This window comes from Somniosus microcephalus, chromosome 1, assembly GCF_052327205.1.
Source record: "Somniosus microcephalus isolate GS21.2 chromosome 1, FLI_Smic_1.0, whole genome shotgun sequence".
NCBI lineage: Eukaryota > Metazoa > Chordata > Chondrichthyes > Squaliformes > Somniosidae > Somniosus > Somniosus microcephalus.
Window position 1 is genome coordinate 196379054 of NC_140987.1, and position 12914 is coordinate 196391967.

A 12914-nucleotide genomic window follows, 5' to 3' on the forward strand; every position below is an offset into this window, starting at 1 on the left:
AATTAAACCAGTTCTCACTTTACACATGTAAAAGTTCAGGGTTACAAGTTTTATTTTTCCATTACCAACTGAGGTGGCCAACTCTGGTTAGAGGCTTGATCACGTGATGCCCTGCAGTTTGCCAATGTTAATTGCGTTTACATTGCATTTACTTATAAAGGTGGGGCAGTTGAAAGTTTTTGCTCCTGGTTTTGTGCCAGCAGTTGTTGTACTCTAGTAGAGCTGCCACTCATTCGCCCATCAGTGGAAACATAAGAACATAACATAAGAACATAAGTAGGAGCAGGGAGTAGGCCATACGGCCCCTCGGGCTTGCTCTGCCATTCAATAGGATCATGGCTGATCCGAATCTAGACTCACGTCCACTTCCCTGCCCTCTCCCCGTAACCCCTAATTCCCTTATCTGCTAGGAAACTGTCTATCTCCGTTTTAAATTTATTCAATGTTGCAGCTTCCACAGCTCTCTGGGGTAGCAAATTCCATAGATTTACTACCCTCTGAGTGAAGAAGTTTCTCCTCATCTCAGTTTTGAAACGGCAGCCCCTTATTCTAAGATTATGCCCCCTAATTCTAGTCTCACCCATCAGTGGAAACATCCTCTCCGCATCCACCCGATCAAGCCCCCTCACAATCTTATATGTTTCGATAAGATCGCCTCTCATTCTTCTGAACTCCAATGAGTAGAGGCCCAACCTACTCAACCTTTCCTCATACGTCAACCCCCTCATCTCTGGAATCAACCGAGTGAACCTTCTCTGAACCGCCTCGAGAGCAAGTATATCTTTTCTTAAATATGGAAACCAAAACTGCACGCAGTATTCCAGGTGTGTCCTCACCAATACCCTGCATAACTGCAGCAAGACTTCCCTGTTTTTATACTCCAATAAAAGGGGGAATTTTAAATAAAAACAGAAATGCTGGAAATCCCCGCAGGTCAGGCAGCATCTGTGGAGAGTGACACAGATTTAACGTGTCAGGTGAAAGACCTTTCGTCAGAACTGGAAAATGTTAGAGATGTAACAGGTTTTAAGTAAGTACAGAGGCAGGTAAAGGGGGGAGGGGTGGAAAGAACAAAAGGGGAAGGTTTGTGATGGGATGGAAGGCAGGAGCGATTAAATGACAAAAGGGATGATGGTGCGAGGCAAAAGGAGATGGTAATGGGACAAGTAAAGAAACAAAAGATGCGTCTAGAAGTGGTGTAAATGGGAATAGCAGAATCACCAACAGCTGCCATCTGAAAAAAATGGGGGCAGAGATTATGATCTGAAATTGTTGAATTCGATGTTGTGCCCGGGAGGCTGTAAAGTGCCTAATCAAAAGATGAGTTGCTGTTCCTCGAGCTTATGTTGAGCTTCATTGGAACAGTGTAGGAGGCCGAGGACCGAGAGGTCAGAGTGGAGCAGAGAATTAAAGGGACAGGCAACCGGACGCTCGGGGTCACGATTGCGGACTGAAGGATGATCCTATTGAATGGCGGAGCAGGCCCGAGGGGCCATATGGCCTACTCCTGCTCCTATTTCTTATGTTCTTATGTTCCACAAAGTGGTCACCCAATCTGCGTTTGGTCGCCCCAATGTAGAGGAGACCACATCGTGAGCAGCGAATACAGTATACTAAATTGAAAGAAGTACAAGTAAATCATTGTTTCACCCGGAAGGAGTATTTGGGCCCCGGACAGTGGGAAGGGAGGAGGGAAAAGGGCAGGTGTTGCATCTCCCGCGCAGCTCTCTGCTGGTCCCGCACCCCGGGACCGGCTTTCCCATGTTAAATTTTGTGCATGCGCAATACTGTGACTGGGCCATGCAGCCCCTTAAAGGGGCTGTGCACCCAAAACAATTAGGGGAACATTGCTCCTGCACGTGCATGGGAAGGTGCTGTGGGAAGGGTGGGGGTGATAGAGGAGTAGACCAGGGTGTCGGGGAGGGAGCGGTCCCTTCAGAATGCTGAAAAGGGAGGGGAAGATGTGGTGGGATCACACTGGAGGTGGCGGAAATGGCGGAGGATGATCCATTGAATGTGGAGGCTGGTGGGGTGGAAGGTGAGGACAAGGGGAGCCCTATCGTGGTTCCGGGAGGGAGAAGAAGGGGTGAGAGCAGAAGTGTGGGAAATGGAACGGACACGGTCAAGGGTCGTGTCAACCATGGCGGAGGAGAATCCTCGGTTGAGGAACAAGGAAGACAAATCGGAAGCACTGGTGGCATCAACAGGACAGATGTGGAGGAGACAGAGAAACTGGGAGAATGGAATAGAGTCCTTACAGGAACCGGGTGGGAGGAAGTGTAGTCAAGGTAGCTGTGGGAGTCAGTGGGCTTATAGTGGATATTGGTCGATAGCCTATCCCTAGAAGTGGAGACAGAAAGGTTGAGGAACGGAAGAGTCAGAGATGGACCATGTGAAGGCGAGGGAAAGTGGAAACTGGAAGCAAAATTGATGAAGTTTTCCAGTTCTGGGTGAGAGCAGGAGACAGCACCAATACAGTCATCAATGCACTGGAAAAAGAGGTGAGGGAGGCGACCTGAGTAGGACTGGAACAAAGAATGTTCTACATATCCCACGAAAAGGCAGGCATAGCTAGGACCAATGTTCTCTTTAAGTTTTATTGGGTGCGTGGCCCCTTTAAGGGCTGGGCGGCCCATTCAAATTTCCACACATGCGCGGTTTTTCCCATTGTGAAGCCGGCAAGCGGCCTGCATGGGACCTCCAGAGCACTGTGCAGCCACACAGCTTAACGTGAACATCGGCTAGGACCCATACGTGTCCCATAGCAACACATTTTATTTGGAGGAAGTGAGTAGAGTCAAAAGAGAAGATGTTCAATGTGAGAACAAGTTTAGCCAGGCGGAGGAGGGTGGTGGTGATGGGGGACTGGTTGGGCCTCTGTTCAAAGAAGAAGTGGAGTGTCCTCAGGCCATCCTGATGAGGGATGGAGGTGTAGAGGGATTGGACATCCATGGTGAAAAGGAGATGGTTAGTGCCAGGAATTTTAACATGGGTGAGAGCGGATGCGGGTGAAGGGTTAAATGGGCAAAATTTCCAAGCATGTCGGGAAATCGGCTCCAACCCGCCGACTTCCGGGTTTTACTGAGGCGGGGCAAGGGGTGGGCAGCCAACCCACTCCCAGGAGGCGGGTTGGCATTTTAAATATTTCAATAGGGCTGGAAGCCACAGATTTAACCTGCTTTGCAGGTTTCACTGTGGCTGGCCGGGAAACCCGGCAGCTGCAGTGAGGCAGGGGCAGCCTCAGGGAGCACTCCTTGTTGGCCAGGAAGAGCAGGAGTACATTCTCCCAACCCCTCAAGCTCTCCCACCATCAGACCCCTCCCCACACAAATCCCCCTCCTTCCCGGAAACAAAACTCCCCCTCCCCGCCCCCGGTGTCAGGGATCGGAACCCCCGCGGTTGGGAATCGAACCCTCCTCCATGATTGGACCCCTCTGGTCAGGGATCAAAAGCCCCCCCAGGGTCGGGATTAGACACCACTTGGGATCGGACCACCACCCGGGGGTCAGGGATCAAACCCTCCCCCCTCCCCCACTGGGGCACCAGGGTTGAGGATCAGACCTACCTGGTCCTGTTGCCACCCAACTGGAAGCCAAGCCTATCAATCAGGCTGACTTCTGGGCGGGGAACCTGTCAGGGCCAAGACTCACATGTTGTAGAGCTAAATCTCCACAGCGACTTCCGCGTTTCCCGCGCACAACCGGAGCAGCCCACCGCCAACCCCCGCCTCCCCCCCCTACAACCCCGCTTCCAGTGCATCAAGAAGTAAAAATTCCACACAATCTTTCACTATTTACCCAGAGTAAAGCCCCATTACTCTCCTCCTCTCTCTCAGCACTGCACCTACTCACCACATTACCGCTGCTCCCGGCTTTGCAGGAAATGATCAGCCCCAGGACTGCCAATTCACCAGTCTCCCGTTCTGCCTCCGCCTGAGCCCCGACTCCCAATCTCCCTCTCTCCCGCCCACCTGAGCTCTAATCCCCCCAACCCCAGTCCAAATTCTCCATCTCTCCTCCCTGTCCGTGTCGCAATTCCCAACGTCTCCTTCTCACTCCATCCCGATCCCCAGTCCCCCTCTTTCTCCATCCCGATCCCCAGTCTCCCTCTCTCTCTCCATCCCGATCCCCAGTCTCCCTCTTTCTCCATCCCGATCCCCAGTCTCCCCCTCTCTCTCCATCCCGATCCCCAGTCTCCCCCTCTCTCTCCATCCCGATCCCCAGTCTCCCCCTCTCTCTCCATCCCGATCCCCAGTCTCCCTCTCTCTCTCCATCCCGATCCCCAGTCTCCCTCTCTCTCTCCATCCCGATCCCCAGTCTCCCCCTCTCTCTCCATCCCGATCCCCAGTCTCCCTCTCTCTCTCCATCCCGATCCCCAGTCTCCCTCTCTCTCCATCCCGATCCCCAGTCTCCCTCTCTCTCCATCCCGATCCGCAGTCTCCCTCTCTCTCTCCATCCCGATCCCCAGCCTACCTCTCTCTCTCCATCCCGATCCCCAGTCTCCCTCTTTCTCCATCCCGATCCCCAGTCTCCCTCTCTCTCTCTCTCTCCATCCCGATCCCCAGTCTCCCTCTCTCTCTCCCGATCCCCAGTCTCCCTCTCTCTCCATCCCGATCCCCAGTCTCCCTCTCTCTATCCATCCCGATCCCAGTCTCCCTCTCTCTCTCCATCCCAATCCCCAGTCTCCCTCTCTCTCTCCATCCCGATCCCCAGTCTCCCTCTCTCTATCCATCCCGATCTCCAGTCTCCCTCTCTCCATCCCAATCCCCAGTCTCCCTCTCTCTCTCCACCCCGATCCCCAGTCTCCCTATCTCTTTCTCTCCCGATCCCCAGTCTCCCTCTCTCTCCATCCCGATCCCCAGTCTCCCTCTCTCTATCCATCCCGATCCCCAGTCTCCCTCTCTCTCTCCATCCCAATCCCCAGTCTCCCTCTCTCTATCCATCCCAATCCCCAGTCTCCCTCTCTCTCTCCATCCCAATCCCCAGTCTCCCTCTCTCTCTCTCCATCCCGATCCCCAGTCTCCCTCTCTCTCTCTCCATCCCGATCCCCAGTCTCCCTCTCTCTATCCATCCCGATCCCCAGTCTCTCTCTCTCTCTCCATCCCAATCCCCAGTCTCCCTCTCTCTCTCTCCATCCCGATCCCCAGTCTCCCTCTCTCTCTCCATCCCAATCCCCAGTCTCCCTCTCTCTCTCCATCCCGATCTCCAGTCTCCCTCTCTCTATCCATCCCGATCCCCAATCTCCCTCTCTCTCTCCATCCCAATCCCCAGTCTCCCTCTCTCTCTCCATCCCAATCCCCAGTCTCCCTCTCTCTCTCCATCCCGATCCCCAGTCTCCCTCTCTCTCTCCATCCCAATACCCAGTCTCCCTCTCTCTCTCTATCCATCCCAATCCCCAGTCTCCCTCTCTCTCTCTATCCCAATCCCCAGTCTCCCTCTCTCTCTCCATCCCGATCCCCAGTCTCCCCCTCTCTCTCCATCCCGATCCCCAGTCTCCCTCTCTCTCTCTCTCCATCCCGATCCCCAGTCTCCCCCTCTCTCTCCATCCCGATCCCCAGTCTCCCCCTCTCTCTCCATCCCGATCCCCAGTCTCCCTCTCTCTCCATCCCGATCCCCAGTCTCCCTCTCTCTCTCTCTCCATCCCGATCCCCAGTCTCCCCCTCTCTCTCCATCCCGATCCCCAGTCTCCCCCTCTCTCTCCATCCCGATCCCCAGTCTCCCTCTCTCTCTCCATCCCAATCCCCAGTCTCCCTCTCTCTCTCCATCCCGATCCCCAGTCTCCCTCTCTCTCTCCATCCCAATCCCCAGTCTCCCTCTCTCTCTCCATCCCGATCCCCAGTCTCCCTCTCTCTCTCCATCCCAATCCCCAGTCTCCCCCTCTCTCTCCATCCCGATCCCCAGTCTCCCTCTCTCTCCATCCCGATCCCCAGTCTCCCTCTCTCTCTCCATCCCGATCCCCAGTCTCCCTCTCTCTATCCATCCCGATCCCCAGTCTCCCTCTCTCTCTCCATCCCAATCCCCAGTCTCCCTCTCTCTATCCATCCCGATCCCCAGTCTCCCTCTCTCTCTCCATCCCAATCCCCAGTCTCCCTCTCTCTCTCTCCATCCCGATCCCCAGTCTCCCTCTCTCTCTCCATCCCAATCCCCAGTCTCCCTCTCTCCATCCCGATCCCCAGTCTCCCTCTCTCTATCCATCCCGATCCCCAGTCTCTCTCTCTCTCTCCATCCCAATCCCCAGTCTCCCTCTCTCTCTCTCCATCCCGATCCCCAGTCTCCCTCTCTCTCTCCATCCCAATCCCCAGTCTCCCTCTCTCTCTCCATTCCGATCTCCAGTCTCCCTCTCTCTATCCATCCCGATCCCCAGTCTCCCTCTCTCTCTCCATCCCAATCCCCAGTCTCCCTCTCTCTCTCCATCCCGATCTCCAGTCTCCCTCTCTCTATCCATCCCGATCCCCAATCTCCCTCTCTCTCTCCATCCCAATCCTCAGTCTCCCTCTCTCTCTCCATCCCAATCCCCAGTCTCCCTCTCTCTCTCCATCCCGATCCCCAGTCTCCCTCTCTCTCTCCATCCCGATCCCCAGTCTCCCTCTCTCTCTCTATCCATCCCAATCCCCAGTCTCCCTCTCTCTCTCTATCCCAATCCCCAGTCTCCCTCTCTCTCTCCATCCCGATCCTCAGTCTCCCTCTCTCTCTCCATCCCAATCCCCAGTCTCCCTCTCTCTCTCTATCCATCCCAATCCCCAGTCTCCCTCTCTCTCTCTATCCCAATCCCCAGTCTCCCTCTCTCTCTCCATCCCGATCCCCAGTCTCCCCCTCTCTCTCCATCCCGATTCCCAGTCTCCCTCTCTCTCTCTCTCCATCCCGATCCCCAGTCTCCCCCTCTCTCTCCATCCCGATCCCCAGTCTCCCCCTCTCTCTCCATCCCGATCCCCAGTCTCCCTCTCTCTCCATCCCGATCCCCAGTCTCCCTCTCTCCCTCTCTCCATCCCGATCCCCAGTCTCCCCCTCTCTCTCCATCCCGATCCCCAGTCTCCCCCTCTCTCTCCATCCCGATCCCCAGTCTCCCCCTCTCTCTCCATCCCGATCCCCAGTCTCCCTCTCTCTCTCCATCCCAATCCCCAGTCTCCCTCTCTCTCTCCATCCCGATCCCCAGTCTCCCTCTCTCTCTCCATCCCAATCCCCAGTCTCCCTCTCTCTCTCCATCCCGATCCCCAGTCTCCCTCTCTCTCTCCATCCCAATCCCCAGTCTCCCCCTCTCTCTCCATCCCGATCCCCAGTCTCCCTCTCTCTCCATCCCGATCCCCAGTCTCCCTCTCTCTCTCCATCCCAATCCCCAGTCTCCCTCTCTCTCTCTCCATCCCGATCCCCAGTCTCCCTCTCTCTCTCCATCCCAATCCCCAGTCTCCCTCTCTCTCTCCATCCCGATCCCCAGTCTCCCTCTCTCTATCCATCCCGATCCCCAGTCTCTCTCTCTCTCTCCATCCCAATCCCCAGTCTCCCTCTCTCTCTCTCCATCCCGATCCCCAGTCTCCCTCTCTCTCTCCATCCCAATCCCCAGTCTCCCTCTCTCTCTCCATCCCGATCTCCAGTCTCCCTCTCTCTATCCATCCTGATCCCCAGTCTCCCTCTCTCTCTCCATCCCAATCCCCAGTCTCCCTCTCTCTCTCCATCCCGATCCCCAGTCTCCCTCTCTCTCTCTCCATCCCGATCCCCAGTCCCCCTCTCTCTCTCCATCCCAATCCCCAGTCTCCCTCTCTCTCTCCATCCCGATCCCCAGTCTCCCTCTCTCTCGCCATCCCAATCCCCAGTCTCCCTCTCTCTCTCCATCCTGATCTCCAGTCTCCCTCTCTCTCTCCATCCCGATCTCCAGTCTCCCTCTCTCTATCCATCCCGATCCCCAGTCTCCCTCTCTCTCTCCATCCCAATCCCCAGTCTCCCTCTCTCTCTCCATCCCAATCCCCAGTCTCCCTCTCTCTCTCCATCCCAATCCCCAGTCTCCCCCTCTCTCTCCATCCCGATCCCCAGTCTCCCCCTCTCTCCATCCCGATCCCCAGTCTCCCTCTCTCTCTCTCTCCATCCCGATCCCCAGTCTCCCCCTCTCTCTCCATCCCGATCCCCAGTCTCCCCCTCTCTCTCCATCCCGATCCCCAGTCTCCCTCTCTCTCCATCCCGATCCCCAGTCTCCCTCTCTCCCTCTCTCCATCCCGATCCCCAGTCTCCCCCTCTCTCTCCATCCCGATCCCCAGTCTCCCCCTCTCTCTCCATCCCGATCCCCAGTCTCCCCCTCTCTCTCCATCCCGATCCCCAGTCTCCCTCTCTCTCTCCATCCCAATCCCCAGTCTCCCTCTCTCTCTCCATCCCGATCCCCAGTCTCCCTCTCTCTCTCCATCCCAATCCCCAGTCTCCCTCTCTCTCTCCATCCCGATCCCCAGTCTCCCTCTCTCTCTCCATCCCAATCCCCAGTCTCCCCCTCTCTCTCCATCCCGATCCCCAGTCTCCCTCTCTCTCCATCCCGATCCCCAGTCTCCCTCTCTCTCTCCATCCCAATCCCCAGTCTCCCTCTCTCTCTCTCCATCCCGATCCCCAGTCTCCCTCTCTCTCTCCATCCCAATCCCCAGTCTCCCTCTCTCTCTCCATCCCGATCCCCAGTCTCCCTCTCTCTATCCATCCCGATCCCCAGTCTCTCTCTCTCTCTCCATCCCAATCCCCAGTCTCCCTCTCTCTCTCTCCATCCCGATCCCCAGTCTCCCTCTCTCTCTCCATCCCAATCCCCAGTCTCCCTCTCTCTCTCCATCCCGATCTCCAGTCTCCCTCTCTCTATCCATCCTGATCCCCAGTCTCCCTCTCTCTCTCCATCCCAATCCCCAGTCTCCCTCTCTCTCTCCATCCCGATCCCCAGTCTCCCTCTCTCTCTCTCCATCCCGATCCCCAGTCCCCCTCTCTCTCTCCATCCCAATCCCCAGTCTCCCTCTCTCTCTCCATCCCGATCCCCAGTCTCCCTCTCTCTCGCCATCCCAATCCCCAGTCTCCCTCTCTCTCTCCATCCCGATCTCCAGTCTCCCTCTCTCTCTCCATCCCGATCTCCAGTCTCCCTCTCTCTATCCATCCCGATCCCCAGTCTCCCTCTCTCTCTCCATCCCAATCCCCAGTCTCCCTCTCTCTCTCCATCCCAATCCCCAGTCTCCCTCTCTCTCTCCATCCCAATCCCCAGTCTCCCCCTCTCTCTCCATCCCAATCCCCAGTCTCCCTCTCTCTATCCATCCCGATCCCCAGTCTCCCTCTCTCTCTCCATCCCAATCCCCAGTCTCCCTCTCTCTCTCTCCATCCCGATCCCCAGTCTCCCTCTCTCTCTCCATCCCAATCCCCAGTCTCCCTCTCTCCATCCCGATCCCCAGTCTCCCTCTCTCTATCCATCCCGATCCCCAGTCTCTCTCTCTCTCTCCATCCCAATCCCCAGTCTCCCTCTCTCTCTCTCCATCCCGATCCCCAGTCTCCCTCTCTCTCTCCATCCCAATCCCCAGTCTCCCTCTCTCTCTCCATCCCGATCTCTATCCATCCCGATCCCCAGTCTCCCTCTCTCTCTCCATCCCAATCCCCAGTCTCCCCCTCTCTCTCCATCCCAATCCCCAGTCTCCCTCTCTTTCTCCATCCCGATCCCCAGTCTCCCTCTCTCTCTCCATCCCGATCCCCAGTCTCCCCCTCTCTCTCCATCCCGATCCCCAGTCTCCCCCTCTCTCTCCATCCCGATCCCCAGTCTCCCTCTCTCTCCATCCCGATCCCCAGTCTCCCTCTCTCCCTCTCTCCATCCCGATCCCCAGTCTCCCCCTCTCTCTCCATCCCGATCCCCAGTCTCCCCCTCTCTCTCCATCCCGATCCCCAGTCTCCCCCTCTCTCTCCATCCCGATCCCCAGTCTCCCTCTCTCTATCCATCCCGATCCCCAGTCTCCCTCTCTCTCTCCATCCCAATCCCCAGTCTCCCTCTCTCTCTCTCCATCCCGATCCCCAGTCTCCCTCTCTCTCTCCATCCCAATCCCCAGTCTCCCTCTCTCCATCCCGATCCCCAGTCTCCCCCTCTCTCTCCATCCCGATCCCCAGTCTCCCCCTCTCTCTCCATCCCGATCCCCAGTCTCCCCCTCTCTCTCCATCCCGATCCCCAGTCTCCCTCTCTCTCTCCATCCCAATCCCCAGTCTCCCTCTCTCTCTCCATCCCGATCCCCAGTCTCCCTCTCTCTCTCCATCCCAATCCCCAGTCTCCCTCTCTCTCTCCATCCCGATCCCCAGTCTCCCTCTCTCTCTCCATCCCAATCCCCAGTCTCCCCCTCTCTCTCCATCCCGATCCCCAGTCTCCCTCTCTCTCCATCCCGATCCCCAGTCTCCCTCTCTCTCTCCATCCCAATCCCCAGTCTCCCTCTCTCTCTCTCCATCCCGATCCCCAGTCTCCCTCTCTCTCTCCATCCCAATCCCCAGTCTCCCTCTCTCTCTCCATCCCGATCCCCAGTCTCCCTCTCTCTATCCATCCCGATCCCCAGTCTCTCTCTCTCTCTCCATCCCAATCCCCAGTCTCCCTCTCTCTCTCTCCATCCCGATCCCCAGTCTCCCTCTCTCTCTCCATCCCAATCCCCAGTCTCCCTCTCTCTCTCCATCCCGATCTCCAGTCTCCCTCTCTCTATCCATCCTGATCCCCAGTCTCCCTCTCTCTCTCCATCCCAATCCCCAGTCTCCCTCTCTCTCTCCATCCCGATCCCCAGTCTCCCTCTCTCTCTCTCCATCCCGATCCCCAGTCCCCCTCTCTCTCTCCATCCCAATCCCCAGTCTCCCTCTCTCTCTCCATCCCGATCCCCAGTCTCCCTCTCTCTCGCCATCCCAATCCCCAGTCTCCCTCTCTCTCTCCATCCCGATCTCCAGTCTCCCTCTCTCTCTCCATCCCGATCTCCAGTCTCCCTCTCTCTATCCATCCCGATCCCCAGTCTCCCTCTCTCTCTCCATCCCAATCCCCAGTCTCCCTCTCTCTCTCCATCCCAATCCCCAGTCTCCCTCTCTCTCTCCATCCCAATCCCCAGTCTCCCCCTCTCTCTCCATCCCGATCCCCAGTCTCCCTCTCTCTCCATCCCGATCCCCAGTCTCCCCCTCTCTCTCCATCCCGATCCCCAGTCTCCCCCTCTCTCCATCCCGATCCCCAGTCTCCCTCTCTCTCCATCCCGATCCCCAGTCTCCCTCTCTCTCTCTCTCCATCCCGATCCCCAGTCTCCCCCTCTCTCTCCATCCCGATCCCCAGTCTCCCCCTCTCTCTCCATCCCGATCCCCAGTCTCCCTCTCTCTCTCCATCCCAATCCCCAGTCTCCCTCTCTCTCTCCATCCCGATCCCCAGTCTCCCTCTCTCTCTCCATCCCAATCCCCAGTCTCCCTCTCTCTCTCCATCCCGATCCCCAGTCTCCCTCTCTCTCTCCATCCCAATCCCCAGTCTCCCCCTCTCTCTCCATCCCGATCCCCAGTCTCCCTCTCTCTCCATCCCGATCCCCAGTCTCCCTCTCTCTCTCCATCCCGATCCCCAGTCTCCCTCTCTCTATCCATCCCGATCCCCAGTCTCCCTCTCTCTCTCCATCCCAATCCCCAGTCTCCCTCTCTCTATCCATCCCGATCCCCAGTCTCCCTCTCTCTCTCCATCCCAATCCCCAGTCTCCCTCTCTCTCTCTCCATCCCGATCCCCAGTCTCCCTCTCTCTCTCCATCCCAATCCCCAGTCTCCCTCTCTCCATCCCGATCCCCAGTCTCCCTCTCTCTATCCATCCCGATCCCCAGTCTCTCTCTCTCTCTCCATCCCAATCCCCAGTCTCCCTCTCTCTCTCTCCATCCCGATCCCCAGTCTCCCTCTCTCTCTCCATCCCAATCCCCAGTCTCCCTCTCTCTCTCCATCCCGATCTCTATCCATCCCGATCCCCAGTCTCCCTCTCTCTCTCCATCCCAATCCCCAGTCTCCCCCTCTCTCTCCATCCCAATCCCCAGTCTCCCTCTCTTTCTCCATCCCGATCCCCAGTCTCCCTCTCTCTCTCCATCCCGATCCCCAGTCTCCCTCTCTCTCTCCATCCCAATCCCCAGTCTCCCTCTCTCTCTCTATCCATCCCAATCCCCAGTCTCCCTCTCTCTCTCTATCCCAATCCCCAGTCTGCCTCTCTCTCTCTCTCCATCCCGATCCCCAGTCTCCCCCTCTCTCTCCATCCCGATCCCCAGTCTCCCTCTCTCTCTCTCTCCATCCCGATCCCCAGTCTCCCCCTCTCTCTCCATCCCGATCCCCAGTCTCCCTCTCTCTCCTTCCCGATCCCCAGTCTTCCTCTCTCTCTCTCTCCATCCCGATCCCCAGTCTCCCCCTCTCTCTCCATCCCGATCCCCAGTCTCCCCCTCTCTCTCCATCCCGATCCCCAGTCTCCCTCTCTCTCTCCATCCCAATCCCCAGTCTCCCTCTCTCTCTCCATCCCGATCCCCAGTCTCCCTCTCTCTCTCCATCCCGATCCCCAGTCTCCCTCTCTCTCTCCACCCCGATCCCCAGTCTCCCTCTCTCTCTCTCTCCATCCCGATCCCCAGTCTCCCTCTCTCTCTCCATCCCAATCCCCAGTCTCCCTCTCTCTCTCCATCCCGATCCCCAGTCTCCCTCTCTCCATCCCGATCCCCAGTCTCCCTCGCTCTCTCTCTCCATCCCGATCCCCCCCCACCCCCCCTCAATCCCTCAATATTCTGCAAGCCTATATGAGGCAGGCTCCAGCGGTGTGGGTGTTAGTGATGTCTCCAAGCTGAAGGTGCTTTCTCTGTGGTGGCAATGTCACAGAGCAGGTCCACTGCTGAGGTGGGAAATTTATAGTGCCCCTTGTCACTGAGTCGCAGTCACAGGCAAGTTCTGCTTTCTCCCGGGTTGCTAGCAGCT

At 57.2% G+C, this 12914-nt stretch overlaps 1 protein-coding gene across 2 annotated transcripts in view; it reads left to right on the forward strand.

Moving 5' to 3' along the window:
- LOC147124536 (arrestin domain-containing protein 3-like) overlaps positions 1-12914 on the forward strand; it is a 59494-nt gene that overhangs the window by 965 nt on the left and 45615 nt on the right. The window lies entirely within an intron of this gene.